Here is a 14,416-nt window from a genome sequence, read left to right as displayed (position 1 = left end):
TAGTATCATGTCATCTGCTAACAGTGACAGTTTTACTTCTTCTTTTCCAATTTGTATTCCTTTTATTTCTTTTTCTTCTCTGATTGCCGTGGCTAGGACTTCCAAAACTATGTTGAATAATAGTGGTGAGAGTGGACATCCTTGTCTTTTTCCTCATCTTAGAGGAAATGCTTTCAGTTTTTCACCATTGAGAATGATATTTGCTGTGGGTTTGTCGTATATGGCCTTTATTATGTTGCGGTAGGTTCCCTCTATGCCCACATTCTGGAGAGTTTTTATCATAAATGGTGTTGAATTTTGTCAAAAGCTTTTTCTGCATCTATTGAGACGATGATATGGTTTTTATTCTTCACTTTGTTAATATGGTGTATCACATTGATTGATTTGTGTATATTGAAGAATCCTTCCATCCCTGGGATAAATCCCACTTGATCACAGTGCATGATCCTTTTAATGTGTTGTTGGGATTCTGTTTGCTAGTATTTTGTTGAGGATTTTTGCATCTATATTCATCAGTGATATTGGTCTGTAATTTTCTTTTTCTGTAGTATCTTTGTCTGGTTTTGGTATCAGGGTGATGGTGGCCTCGTAGAATGAGTTTGGGAGTGTTCCTTCCTCTGAAATTTTTTGGAAGAGTTTGAGAAGGATAAGTGTTAGCTCTTCTCTAAATGTTTGATAGAATTCACCTGTGAAGCTATTTGGTCCTGGACTTTTGTTCATTGGAAGATTTTTAATCACAGTTTCAATTTCATGACTTGTGACTAGTCTGTTCATATTTTCTGTATTTTCCTGGTTCAGTCTTGGAAGGTTATACCTTTCTAAGAATTTGTCCATTTCTTCCAGGTTATCCATTTTATTGGCATAGAGTTGCTTGTAGTAGTCTCTTAGGATGCTTTGTATTTCTGTGGTGTCCACTGTAACTTCTCCCTTTTCATTTCTAATTTTATGGATTTGCATCCTCTTCCTCCTTTTCTTGATGAGTCTGGTAAAGGTTTATCAATTTTGTTTATCTTTTCAGAGAACCAGCTTTTAGTTTTGTTGATCTTTGCTATCGTTTTTTCTTTGTTTCTATTTCATTTATTTCTGCTCTGATCTTTATGATTTCTTTCCTTCTACTAACTTTGGGTTTTGTTTGTTCTTCTTTCTCTAGTTCCTTTAGGTGTAAGGTTAGATTGCTTATTTGAGATTTTTCTTGTTTCTTGAGGTAGGATTGTATTAGGATAAACTTCCCTCTTAGAATTGCTTTTGCTGCATCCCATAGGTTTTGGATCATCATGTTTTTGTTATAATTTGTCTCCAACAATTATAATCAAAAAATTTTTTGATTTCCTCTTTGATTTCTTCAGTGATCTCTTGGTTATTTAGTAACGTATTGTTTAGCCTCCATGTGTTTGTGTTTTTTACATTTTTTTCCCTGTAATTGATTTCTAATCTCATAGCATTGTGGTCAGAAAAGATGCTTGATATGATTTCAATTTTCTTAAATTTACTGAGGCTTGATTTGTGACCCAAGATGTGATCTATCCTGGAGAATGTTCCATGCACACTTGAGAAGAAAGTGTAATCTGCTGTTTTTGGATGGAATGTCCTATAAATATCAATTAAATCTATCTGGTCTATTGTGTCATTTAAAGCTTGTGTTTCCTTTAATTTTCTGTCTGGATGATATGCCCACTGGTGTAAGTGAGGTGTTAAAGTCCCCCACTATTATTGTGTTACTGTCAATTTCCTCTTTTATAGCTGTTAGCAGTTGTCTTATGTATTGAGGTGATCCTATGTTGGGTGCATATATATTTATAATCATTATATCTTCTTCTTGGATTGATCCCTTGATCATTATGTAGTGTCCTGCCTTGTCTCTTGTAACATTCTTTATTTTAAAGTCTATTTTATCTGATATGAGTATTGCTACTCCAGCTTTCTTTTGATTTCCATTTGTACGGAATATCTTTTTCCATCTCCTCACTTTCAGTCTGTCTGTGTCCGTAGGTCTGAAGTGGGTCTCTTGTAGACAGCATATATATAGGTCTTGTTTTTGTATCCATTCGGCGAGCCGGTGTCTTTGGTTGGAGCATTTAATCCATTCACGTTTAAGGTAATTATCAATATGTATGTTCCTATTACCGTTTTCATAATTGTTTTGGGTTTGTTTTTGTAGGTCTTTTTCTTCTCTTGTGTTTCCCACTTAGAGAAGTTCCTTTAGCATTTGTTGTAGAGCTGGTTTGGTGGTGCTGAATTCTCTTAGCTTTTGCTTGTCTGTAAAGCTTTTGATTTTTCTGTTGAATATGAATGAGATCTTTGCCAGGTAGAGTAATCTTGGCTGTAGGTTCTTCCCTTTCATTACTTTAAATATATTGCATCACTCCCTTCTGGCCTGTAGAGTTTCTGCTGAGAAATCAGCTGTTAACCTTATGGGAGTTCCCTTGTATGTTATTTGTCGTTTTTCCCTTGTTGCTTTCAATAATTTTTCTTTGTCTTTAATTTTTGCCAATTTGATTACTATGTGTCTCGGCATGTGTCTCCTTGGATTTATCCTGTATGGGACTTGCTGCGCTTCCTGGACTTGGGTGGCTATTTCCTTTCCCATGTTAGGGAAGTTTTCGACTATAATCTCTTCAAATATTTTATTTGGTCTCTTCTCTCTCTCTTCTTCTTCTGGGACCCCTATAATGCGAATGTTGTTGCGTTTAATGTTGTCCCAGAGGTCTCTTAGGCTGTCTTCATTTCTTTTCATTCTTTTTTCTTCATTCTGTTCCATAGCAGTGAATTCCACCATTCTGTCTTGCAGGTCACTTATCCGTTCTTCTGCCTCAGTTATTCTGCGATTGATTCCTTCTAGTGTATTCTTCATTTCAGTTATTGCATTGTTCATCTCTGTTCATTCTTTAATTCTTCTAGGGGTTGGTTCTTTAATTATTCTAAGTCTTTGTTAAACATTTCTTGCATCTTCTTGATCTTTGCCTTCATTCTTTTTCCGAGGTCCTGGATCATCTTCACTATCATTGTTCTGAATTCTTTTTCTGGAAAGTTGCCTATCTCCAGTTTATTTAACTGTTTTTGTGGGGTTTTATCTTGTTCCTTCATCTGGTACATAGTCCTCTGCCTTTTCATTTTGTCTATCTTTCTCTGAATGTGGTTCTCATTCCACAGGCTGCAGAATTGTAGTTCTTCTTGCTTCTGCTGTCTTCCCTCTGGTGGATGAGGCTATCTAAGAGGCTTGTGCACGCTTCCTGATGGGAGGGACTGGTGGTGGGCAGAGCTCAGTAAAACTTCAATCCACTTGTCTGCTGATGGGTGGGGCTGGGTTCCCTCCCTGTTCGTTGTTTGGCCTGAGGCGACCCAGTACTGGAGGCTACCTGGCTCTTTGGTGGGGCTAATGGCGGACTCTGGGAGGACTCACACCAAGCAGTACTTCCCAGAACTTCTGCTGCCAGTGTCCTTGTCCTCACGGTGAGCCACAGCCACTGCCCCCCCCCCCAATCTCTGCAGGAGACCCTCCAACACTAGCAGGTAGGTCTGGTTCAGTCTCCTATGGGATCACTGCTCTTTCCCCCTGGGTCCTGATGTGCACACTACTTTGTGTGTGCCCTCCAGGAGTGGAGTCTCTGTTTCCCCCAGTCCTGTTGGAAGTCCTGCAATCAAGTCCCACTAGCCTTCAAAGTCTGATTCTCTAGGAATTCCTCCTCCCGTTGCTGGACCCCCAGGTTGGGAAGCCTGACGTGTGGCTCAGAACCTTCACTCCAGTGGGTAGACTTCTGTGGTATAATTGTTCGCCAGTTTGTGAGTCACCCACCCAGCAGTTATGGGATTTGATTTTACTGTGATTGCGGCTGTCCTACCAACTCATTGTGGCTTCTCCTTTGTCTTTGGATGTGGGGTATCTTTTTGGTGAGTTCCAGTGTCTTCCTGTCAATGATTGTCCAGCAGCCAGTTGTGATTCCAGTGCTCTTGTAAGAGGGAGTAAGCGCACATCCTTCTACTCCACCATCTTGAACCAATCTCTCCCAGTGACTCCCATTTTAAAGGCAACCAGGCATTCTTCCATAAAGGAGTGCGCTCTGGCAACAGTACTCATGTATTTAGGTCAGGCAGGCAGATATTGTTTGATTTGCAACCCATGGCACAGACAACCACATGAAATCAGAAGAACAAACAGATACATCGACATAAAAGCTATGTCACTTTTTTTTTTTTGTAGGTTAAGATTTGGGAGGAACAAAAGTTCTTGCAGGGCGCCATTCTGGTGGCACCAGTAAATGTATTCTTAGCTTGGGTCTGGGCCAGGAGTTAGCAGGGCCAAGTTGGAGGTAGACATGAGGGGACCCAAAATGTCAAAGCCATGAGGTTAAAACAAACTTTCCCTCGAGTCTCTTCCTCAAGTCCCTGAGAGGCTCAGTGAGGTGCAGATTCTTTCCCAAGGTCCCAGAGCCTCTCTATGCCAACTTCTTATGAGAGAAATCAGAGAAGAGAGACCACCGAGCTCATCTTCTCCCCTTCACCCCTGCAGTCAAGCCCTGAATTTCTGTTCCAGGTCTTAAGAGGGAAAATGAGAGGCAGATGTAATTTGTTTCCCATTCCACAGCAATGTTCTCAGGTTAAGCGGGGGAGCAGGGGTGGGGGGTGAGGAAAACACAGTTACAGACAGTTACGGTCATTGTCCCTATTTCTCACCCAGAAGCTGCCTGTCCCGCCCAGTCTAGAGGCAAGGGAAGGTGAGTATCAACCTTCCATGTGGTTCTCACCTTTAATTACACCACCTTATTCATAAGAAATATAGTCCGTGGACTAAAAAGATTCCACCGTTTTGACCATGCAGAGATATGCCACGGGGACCTGAGTACAGTGCACCTGTGCGACTGTCACCAGTGTGAGCGTTTCAGCCACCAGAGCTGATTCCAGCATCCACCTAGGAATGGTTCTTCCAGCTACCTAATGCCCTGCACTGAGGCTCCAGATGGTAATCTCATTACCTACTTAAACAAATCCCAGAATAAACCACCAAGAGGTTTAGCTTTCTGTCTTGACAAGCCACCAGAGCATGCTTACTTACTCTAGGGATGCTATTGACAATTTAATACCAGGGAGTCGTTAATTAAAGAGGCTTCGGGGAGAACAGCATTGCTAGGCGGCACTGCAGGGCAGAACAACAGGGCTACCAGAAATGGGCTTTGTTCATTTATTTTAGCTGTGAAAGCCTGGCAAATCTTTCAAGTCAAGATGGGTGGGGACCGAGAAAAGATGTGCCAACCGCTCACGTGGCAATGCAAGCTGCAATAAAGAGGTCACAACGACCCTCCTCCAACAATCTGAGACCAAGCTACATGCTTATGCCTCCACTGATTCATTAAACAGATATTTTGTTCCTATAGACAGTGGGAGCCACTGTGGCAGAGTCAGGACGCAGCAATGAACCTGCTCCCCTGGCACTTACATTCTCGTTTGCAAGGATTGATCATTAATCAAGAACAGTCTGGACTCACAGACTTAGAGAATGAATTTATGGTTACCAGGGGGGAAGGGGAGGTGGGAGGGATAGTTAGGGAGTTTGGGATTGACATGTCCACACTGCTATATTTAAAATGGATAACCAACAAGGACCTACTGTATATAGCACAGGGAACTCTGCTCAATATTCTGTAACAACCTAATTGGGAAAAGAATTTGAAAAAGAATAGATACATGTATATATATGGCTGAGTCACTTTGTTGTAACCTGAAACTAACACAACATTGTTAATCAACTATACTCCAACATAAAATAAAAAGTTAAAAAAAAAAAAACAGTCTGGAGAGAAGGAGTGAAAACTCTGCTATGAGTGAAATTCACATTGTCCTTGTACCAGACACTACTTAATTAAAACAATCCTTTAATATTTACAAATGGCAGCAGCTCTTTGCAGGGTTCCCTTCTGAGCACAGTAACTATCACAAAGTAAAGCCTGACACCACTTCCTAGCCATTCAAGAACCTTCTTTTTTTTTTAAAGTCCTGGGATTTTTTTTTTAAAAATAAATTTATTTATTTATTTATAATTTATTTTTGGCTGTGGTGGGTCCTCATTATTGCGCGTGGGCTCTAGGTGCGGCTAGTGGGGGCTACTCTTTGTTGCAGTGCATGGGCTTCTCATTGTGGTGGCTTCTCTTGTTGCAGAGCATGGGCTCTAGGCATGCGGGCTTCCGTCGTTGTGGCATGTGGGCTCAGTAGTTGTGGTTTGTGGGCTCTAGAGCGCAGGCTCAGTAGTTGTGGCGCACTGGCTTAGTTGCTCCGTGTCACGTGGGATCTTCCCGGACCACGGCTCGAACCCATGTCCCCTGCACTGGCAGGCGGATTCTTAACCACTGTGCCACCAGGGAAGTCCCCATTCAAGAACCTTCTAATTAAACTGGATATAAAGTTTGAACCTACAAAAAGTTTCAAAATCACAAGGATGTTAGTGTTTGAGGGATGTAAGACACCTTTTAGGGAAATGCGCATCAAAAGCACAATGAGATACTACTTCAAGCACACTAGGATGACTATATTTAAAGCATGGAAAATAACAAGTGTTGGTGAGGATGTGGAGAAACTGGAACCCTCCTACACCGCTAGTTGGAATATAAAATAGTACAGTCACTTTGGAAAACAGTCTGGCAGTTCTGCAAGAGGTTAGACATAAGCTAGTATATGATCTAGCAAGTTCAGCCTCAGGTATATACCCAAGAGAAATGAAAATATATGCCCCCACAAAAATTTGTATGTGAATGATCAGAGCAGTATTACTCATAATAGCCAAAAAGTGGAAACAACACAAATGTCCATCAATTGATGAATGGATAAATAACATGAAATATTATTTGGCAGTAAAAAGGAACAACATACTGATACATACTAAGACATGGGTGAGCCTTGAAAACACTATGCTAAGTGAAAGGAGTCAATCACAAAAGACCAGGTATTATATGATTCCATTTATAGAAATATCCACAATAGGCAAGTCTATAGAGACAAAAAGATTACTAGTTGTCTAGGGTTGGGTGTTACAGGTATGGGGGAAAAGGGGAGTGATTGCTAATAAGGTTTTATGGGGGTGATGATATAGTCTAAACTTAATTGTGGTGATGGTTGCACTCTGAATATACTAAAAAACACTGAACTGTACACTTTAAATGGGTGAATTATATGTGAATTATATCTCAGTAAAGAAGATTTTATAACATATATAAAGCTCTGGCCCAATCCCTGCCTTTTATAGATGATTTTTAAGATATAAATGCCAAGTTATAAATCGTTTTTGAAGGAAATCTTCCTCAAATGCATGACCCACCTCTTCATATTCTTAAAGAAAACAGAAGAAAATCTTAGCTCTTTCTGATGACTTGGGGTCATGTAAGAATCAATTACTGTACCCACTATATACTGATGCCCTCAGGAACCACATAAACTTGTCCTTCCCAGGCTGCTAGGTTTGCGTATTCTTCTGTCTCTGTTATAGCTTTCTGTGTCTTGCTTTTTAGAAGCTGACACTTAATTTCTTGGCTGCTGTCAGTGTACTGCAATGTCTGTCCCGAACTTGCTATGTATGATTGCAGAGAAACCAGAAAATCAAGTCTGGTAAAGCTGTGACTTTGGTGAGAGTAAATAGACTCAGAGAGCCCAGGAAGTACTCCAAGTGTAAAATGCATGAGCATCTCCAGTTTTATCTACTTTCCAACAGTGATTTTTGGTGGCTCAGAAGTGTTTGCTTCCCTCTAGGTTCTCAGCTGCCTTCTGGGTTATCGCTGCCAAGATGCCAGAAGTGATGATCACCGTGATTAGTAACAACTGTTTTTTTTACTATAACAATTTTTGTCAAAGGCACAGCCAGATTTAATATCTAATTGGGAAAAGAGATGAAAACTTTACAAATATAAATATGAGTATTCAAAATATTTTATTTATCTGGCACCATTTAGTCTGGGAGCACACTGACCTTCTCTATCACTAAGAGATTTTCAAACTCTTTAGCACTGGAACCTTTATTTTTTACACCTTAACTCTGGACATCACATTTGAAAGAGATAAAAGCAACATCTTATTTAAATTGGTTTATTTTAAAAACATATCGCACATTTAATGTAAAGTTAACCAGTAAGAATGATGCTGTTTCGATGAACATAAAGGCTGGTTAACTGTCATTTATGGACGATAGCTGCAGTTTCAGGAACCTCAGCATCCAATTTATCTCTGTACCTTGTTTGGATTACACAATATGGAGACAAGCTTGATTTGCAGAGAGTAGGTGCCAATCCTAACTGGTTTTCTGAATAGCTTTCCTCACAATCTCAGAGATTTCTTGAATCAAAACTGATGCAGTAGCTTGAAAAGATTTACTGGAAAATTTTCACAAAAAGCTGAATACTAAAATATCCAACAACTCCTCAGTTTGCTTGTAATAAATATAAAAATCAAACAAAAAGCATCAAAACCTTATAAAAAGTGCTAAAACTCTAAGACAACATAATCAGGACTTGACAGGTTATCCATTTACTTGTTAGAGCATTTGCTAAAAGCAAATATGCCTAAGCCTTGCCCAAAATTTAATCGAGTGTGGTAAACGTGTGCTGAAGTGATGTATTAGCTTGTGTAAGTTTATGTGGATGTAGACGCACAGGCCAAACTTCAAAAAATACTTCAGAGCTGCACACTTGCCAATCAATGGTCTGTTTATAAGAATTCAGAAGAAGCTTATTCCAGGGTCTATTAAAAAATGCAGCAGTATTGTACCAACTAACATTAAGGGTTTACTATGTGGCAGGTGCTGTGCTAGGAGCTTCACATGTAATATTTAATTTAATTCCCATAACCCAATGAGGTAGGCACTGTTATTATGCTCATTTTACAGATGACGAAACTGAGGCTCAGAGAGATTAAGGAACCCAGCCAAACATTAAGGTGGGTGATCTCTACCTTTTTAATTACAGCTTTTAAATAGACAAAAATATTTTTAAAGAAGAATTTTGAATGAAATATTTGGATCCCCTAAAAGTTCTGTCCTGTATAAAACTGATGTATAACAAACATCCATTGACTGGAAAACAAAAGAGCAAACGCAAACACTTTGTACGCCATTACTTTTATAACTCAGCATAAAAAATGATATTAATAATGTCCCTAGATTGTTAGAAGATATTAAATGACACTCATTATTCCATCAAAGAAGGCAGGGGTGTATAAAGTGCATTTGAAGCACTTTTTTCATAGAACTGATAAAGTCATAAAACCGACAAAAGTAAACCAGTTCTAGCAGTTATATAGATAAGAATTCACTGATGTTTAACTGGTTGGATCCTTAGGAATGCTTGACAAACAAGAGTGATATTAGATTCAGGATCTTTTTCTTTGCTTTTGTGGTTAACTTGAAATACAGGGTCATAGGTAGAGAGATTGCGGATAATCCCGAATATCTCACAAATTTCAGCAATACCACTGTTGGTTCAACCCTGAATCTAGCACCTCCAGGTTCCCAGGCCTGAGTCCACACCTACATCCTAACTGTCTTCATCTTCAAACTGAGTGCTAGCTTGCCTGTTCCCACCCTAATGACTCCAGAGGAAAGGAGAGGGGTGGAATTCTTTTAAGACTGTTCCTAATCTCTCAATCTCAAGACAAAAACTGTTTAGGAGATAACAATCGCTTCTAGTTCAGTGATTTTGGGGTGATTCCAAAGCACCTATTTTGGAGTACAGGACCATTTCATTACAAGAATGAGGTTTCAAAATCTCAGACCATAAAGAAATGGTTGAAAATTAATCATAAACAAACAATAAAAGGTACTGGCAAACAAAGGAATCCTCCAGGGCAACATGATATCAGATTTTCATCTATCAACAAACAGGATGTAACAATTTTAACTGTGGTTAGATAACTGAATTTCTACATCTAATTGTGCATCATAAAATACTATTGTCTCAACTGGATATAATATATTGTTAACGTTTTTAACAAATAACAGATTATGGTTTTTTTTTTAAGAGTTCTTATCTTTTAGATATATATATGAAAATATTTACCATTGAAATGTTATGATATCTGAGATTTGCTTCAACATCATCCAGTTTGGGAGGGGAAGGTTTGCATGTAATAGGCAAAATAAAATAAGATTGGACATGAGTTGATAATTATAGAAGCTGAGTGATGAGTAATTAGCAGTTAGTTATACCATACACTCTAGTTTTGTATAATGTTTGAAATTTTCCTAAATAAAAATATTTTTTTAAAAAATCCCAACACTCTCCAAACATTTCTTCAGGACAGTGAGATAATAAATGGAGAACAATGAGTTATCTTTAGAGTAAAATGCAAAGGGGTATGAACTGGGGAAGTCCCTCCTGAGAGATCCTGTTTTGGAACCAAACATACACACCAAGTTCCTTCTCCTCTTGGCTGGGACAAATCTCAACCTTCCCACACTAACCATAAACATGAAATGAAGATATTCTGGCAACTCCACCCTGCTGTTTCAGCAGCAATAAATTCTAAATCACCCTACAAAGGTGCAACGCTCAACCGGGGCCAGATTTACATCTATTTAAAGAAAAAATTATGCTGTTCCACCATCCACAAGCAATGAGTGTAACTCAAAATAATTTGTCATTCAAAATAAAAACAATAGTGAATTGTGAAGTAAGTATAAAGAAGTCCAAAGTTATGATTTTCCTATGATTAATACTTGGGTGAAAGCGTGTGTGTGTGTGTGTGTGTGTTTATACACACATATAAAGACATGTATGTTATCTTCTCCTTTCCGTGGTTCCCATGCTGGATTGCTGGTACACTAACACCTGCTTGTTCTACCTATTGGGTCACCCAGCACTGAGCCCAACTATTTCTGGTGTAGGAATTTCAGAAGGAAAAAGGGTGGCAGATAATAGTTGTCCATCAAAATCCGAAGGGGATTCGTTCCAGAACCCTGAACCCCTCCCCGCCCAGCAGATACCAAAATCTTCGGATGCTCAAGTCCCTTATGTAAAATGGCATCGTATTTGCATATAACCTACACACGTCCTCCCATATACTTTAAATCATCTCTAGATTACTTATAATACCTAATACAATGTAAATGCTATGTAAATAGTTGCCAGTGCATGGCAAATTCAAGTTTTGCTTTTTGGAACTTTCTGGAATTTTTTTTTCAAATATTTTTGATCTGTAGTTGGTTGAATCCGCAGATGCAGAATCGGCAGATACAGAGGGCTGACCGTAATGTGATTCTAAATTCTACCCTTATACTACAGTGGGCTCTCAAAAATTTGTAGAATACTTTCTTTCTTGAGAATGAGGCTCCATCATCTAACTTCTCATCTTCTGGCACTGTCCTACGTATCAGAGGATATGTTGAGCTTTTTCTCCCATTCTCTGCCCCAAATGCTTTAATGATTCAGTTTGTATTACTGATGCCCTCTGGGACTTTTCTCTGAGTGACATGTGACATGTATTGCAGGCAGTGGTGCACTGGTAAGTATTTCACAATTAGAACTCTGAAAATAAAGCCCTGATTTTCAGCATTTGCCAATTTTCACCGTGTAAATACACCCACAGTGGCCAATTTCAAGCTACCAACACAAGGATCGAATGCAGAGTTGGGAAGTAATGTGTACAACCAGCTCCCAGAGCCTGTAGGAGCCAGATCCAGCACACCACTGGAACTCCTGGTTTGCCCAAGATGGTCCCGGCATAATTATTAATGTTACCCTCTACCACCTTTTAAGATTGCTGATGAAACATTATGTGGTCACTCCAAAGAATAAATCACATTTGGGCCACTTCTTCATAGTAGAAAGCTTCCACAAAAGGTAAGATGTGATATCTCCTTGACCAAACTAATACTACCTTCCTTCCCCTAAACATATAGTATCTCTTTAGGTGTTTTTCATCAAATGTAGGTAGTGGGGGAAATATGAATGGTAAACAGCCTCAACTATGTTCAAGCCCTCTGACTCAAACACACAATTTAATGACTTAAAGGAACTGCCATAGCATTTGAGTAAAATCAAGTCATGTAACTGGCTTCAGGCTACACTACAGCTTGGAAGCGCATGAAACCAAGTATCACACCCAGGGTCTAGCACGGTGCCTTGGCCCAAAGGAATAAAAACTGACTAGCCCCTGTGCGACCCACGGGGAGTATTAAATCTCAGCACTCAAGGCCACCCAGGTCAATACGTACCTGATCTCCTTTATGACAACCCAAAGAAGCCACCCTGCAGTCTAAACTTTAATACTTTCTAGCATTTCAATACAACCTGTACTGAATCACATGGGTGATGGAGTCTGGCAGGTGACAGCATGGCTCTTGGTTCTTCAGAGGGTAGGACCCCAAGGAAAAGTCAAATAAAATAGTTGTCTTTATATATCTAATGAGCTGCCATGTGTAAGATAAATTAGATGTACTGTACTGTCAGGGAACACAGGGTAGAAATTATGAGGCAGATTTTGATTTAGTATAAGGAAGGACATTTAAGACCACCCTCCCAAAATTTTTATTGAGTGCTGATGTTTTGATGGAAGATTCACCATCCTGCTGACACATACTGAGTTTCAAGCCAACTAAGTCCATCTCTGCCTCTTTCACTCCTGAACTGCCTACATCAGGCTGTAAAGGAGTTGTTTGTCCAGAAGCCCCAGAGGATTTCCAGTAACTGGCACTGCCCAGGCGGGCCTCAGCTCACAGAGGTCCATGCAGGTCCAGACTGTCCTGAGCCTCTATCTGAAGTCCTGTGGCCTCAGATTCAGTGTAGAGTCAAGGCCAGGCACACCAGAAGGTTCATGTGCTGATCTTGAGGGCAAGAAGCACCCAGAAATATCCATTTTATCATCTGCCAGAACAAAGTTTGCTAGGCTGAGGGTCCATCGACAGATGAATGGATAAAGAAGATGTGGCACATATATACAATGCAATATTATTCAGCCATAAAAAGAAACGAAATTGAGTTATTTGTAGTGAGGTGGATGGACCTAGAGTCTGTCATACAGAGTGAAATAAGTCAGAAAGAGAAAAACAAATATGGTATGTTAACACATATATATGGAATCTAAAAAAAAAAAAAAGGTTATGAAGAACCTAGGGGCAGGACAGGAATAAAGATGCAGATGTAGAGAATGGACTTGAGGACATGGGGGGTGGGAAGGGTAAGCTGGGACGAAGTATGAGAGAGTGGCATGGACATATATACACTACCAAGGGTAAACTAGATAGCTAGTGGGAAGCAGCCGCATAGCACAGGGAGATCAGCTCTGTGCTTTGTGTCCACCTAGAGGCATTGGATAGGGAGACAAGAGGGAGGAGATATGGGGATATATGTATACGTATAGCTGATTCACTTTGTTATAAAGCAGAAACTAACACAGCATTGTAAAGCAATTATACTCCAATAAAGATGTTAAAAAAATAAATAAAATAAAAAGATAAAATAGAAAAAAAAAACTTAGGCCTAAGAACTAGATGCAGCTGTTCTGAATTCTGAAGCCTTGTTCAACTCATGCAGCTTTTATAAAGGAAAAGTGCTCCCTTTCCTAATCTTTCTCCTCTTTTTGGTGCCTATCTGCCTCACTCAAGGGCTGAGATATCAAACAGTAAAGATCAAAGAAAGATACTTCTTGTTTTAAAAATAACTTTGTCCTGACACTAGATTAGCAGTAAAATAAATTACACAGTCTTCTTATTCACCAAGTTGCCAACATCACTCTCAGGCAGGGCATGCTTGTACTTGGTCTCAGGAGTTGCAATGGAGCAATCTATGAAAGTGACAATGAGATAAAGACCCGACACACAGGCCATGTGTCCTGCCTCCAGAAACCTCAGAGGGAATTAGGGAAGCTTCCATTCAGGAGGTGATGTCAGATCAGGTTGGAGGATACCCTGAAACCCAGTCCCCAAAGGTTCTCAGTTGGAGCAAGATGAGTTGATGAAAATCCTGAGATTTCAGAAAGTTTTGAAAGCTTCTGTGACTAAACAATAGCAAAAATATTAATATTAAATACCCTTTATGAATAGCAGCTAGTATTAATAGTAAAATATCTTTTACTATGCACATATCAGGGTCTAGGCATTCTACTATAGACTTTATCTACATTTTCGACGTTTGATCCTCACGACTGGTAAGGTGGACACCAGTTATTTCTAGTCAACAAAGTGAGCCTCTGAGAAGTTAAGCATCTCAACGGAGGCTACACTGTTAGTAAGTAGTAGAATGAGGCTCTGAATACAGATCTGGTGGCTCCAAAACTCCTTCCACTACAAAACACTACCGATACGTCCTAGGAATCCACTGGGGTCCTGAATCTGGTCCCCTGGCGCAGCAGAGTCCAAATCTGAGCTCCGTTTTCCCTAGTCCTGGAGCCCTCACACAGTTTCTTCATCTGCAGAAGGAAGATCATGATGGTACCTGTCTCAGGCTGT

The 14,416-nt window shown here is 39.8% G+C and overlaps 1 protein-coding gene and 1 long non-coding RNA gene across 22 annotated transcripts in view; one reads left to right on the top strand and one right to left on the bottom strand.

Moving 5' to 3' along the window:
* The window catches only part of PANK1 (pantothenate kinase 1), a 110,937-nt gene that overhangs the window by 36,904 nt on the left and 59,617 nt on the right, over positions 1 to 14,416 (bottom strand). The window lies entirely within an intron of this gene.
* Positions 1 to 14,416, top strand: part of LOC309642391 — a 102,346-nt gene that overhangs the window by 74,467 nt on the left and 13,463 nt on the right. The gene's annotated exons all lie outside the window — the stretch shown is intronic.

The sequence above is a fragment of the Balaenoptera physalus genome (genome assembly GCF_965194825.1).
Source record: "Balaenoptera physalus genome assembly, chromosome: 14".
Taxonomy (NCBI): domain Eukaryota; kingdom Metazoa; phylum Chordata; class Mammalia; order Artiodactyla; family Balaenopteridae; genus Balaenoptera; species Balaenoptera physalus.
The sequence above is the reverse complement of the archived record's forward strand: the minus strand, read 5'-3'. Positions and strand labels throughout refer to the sequence as shown.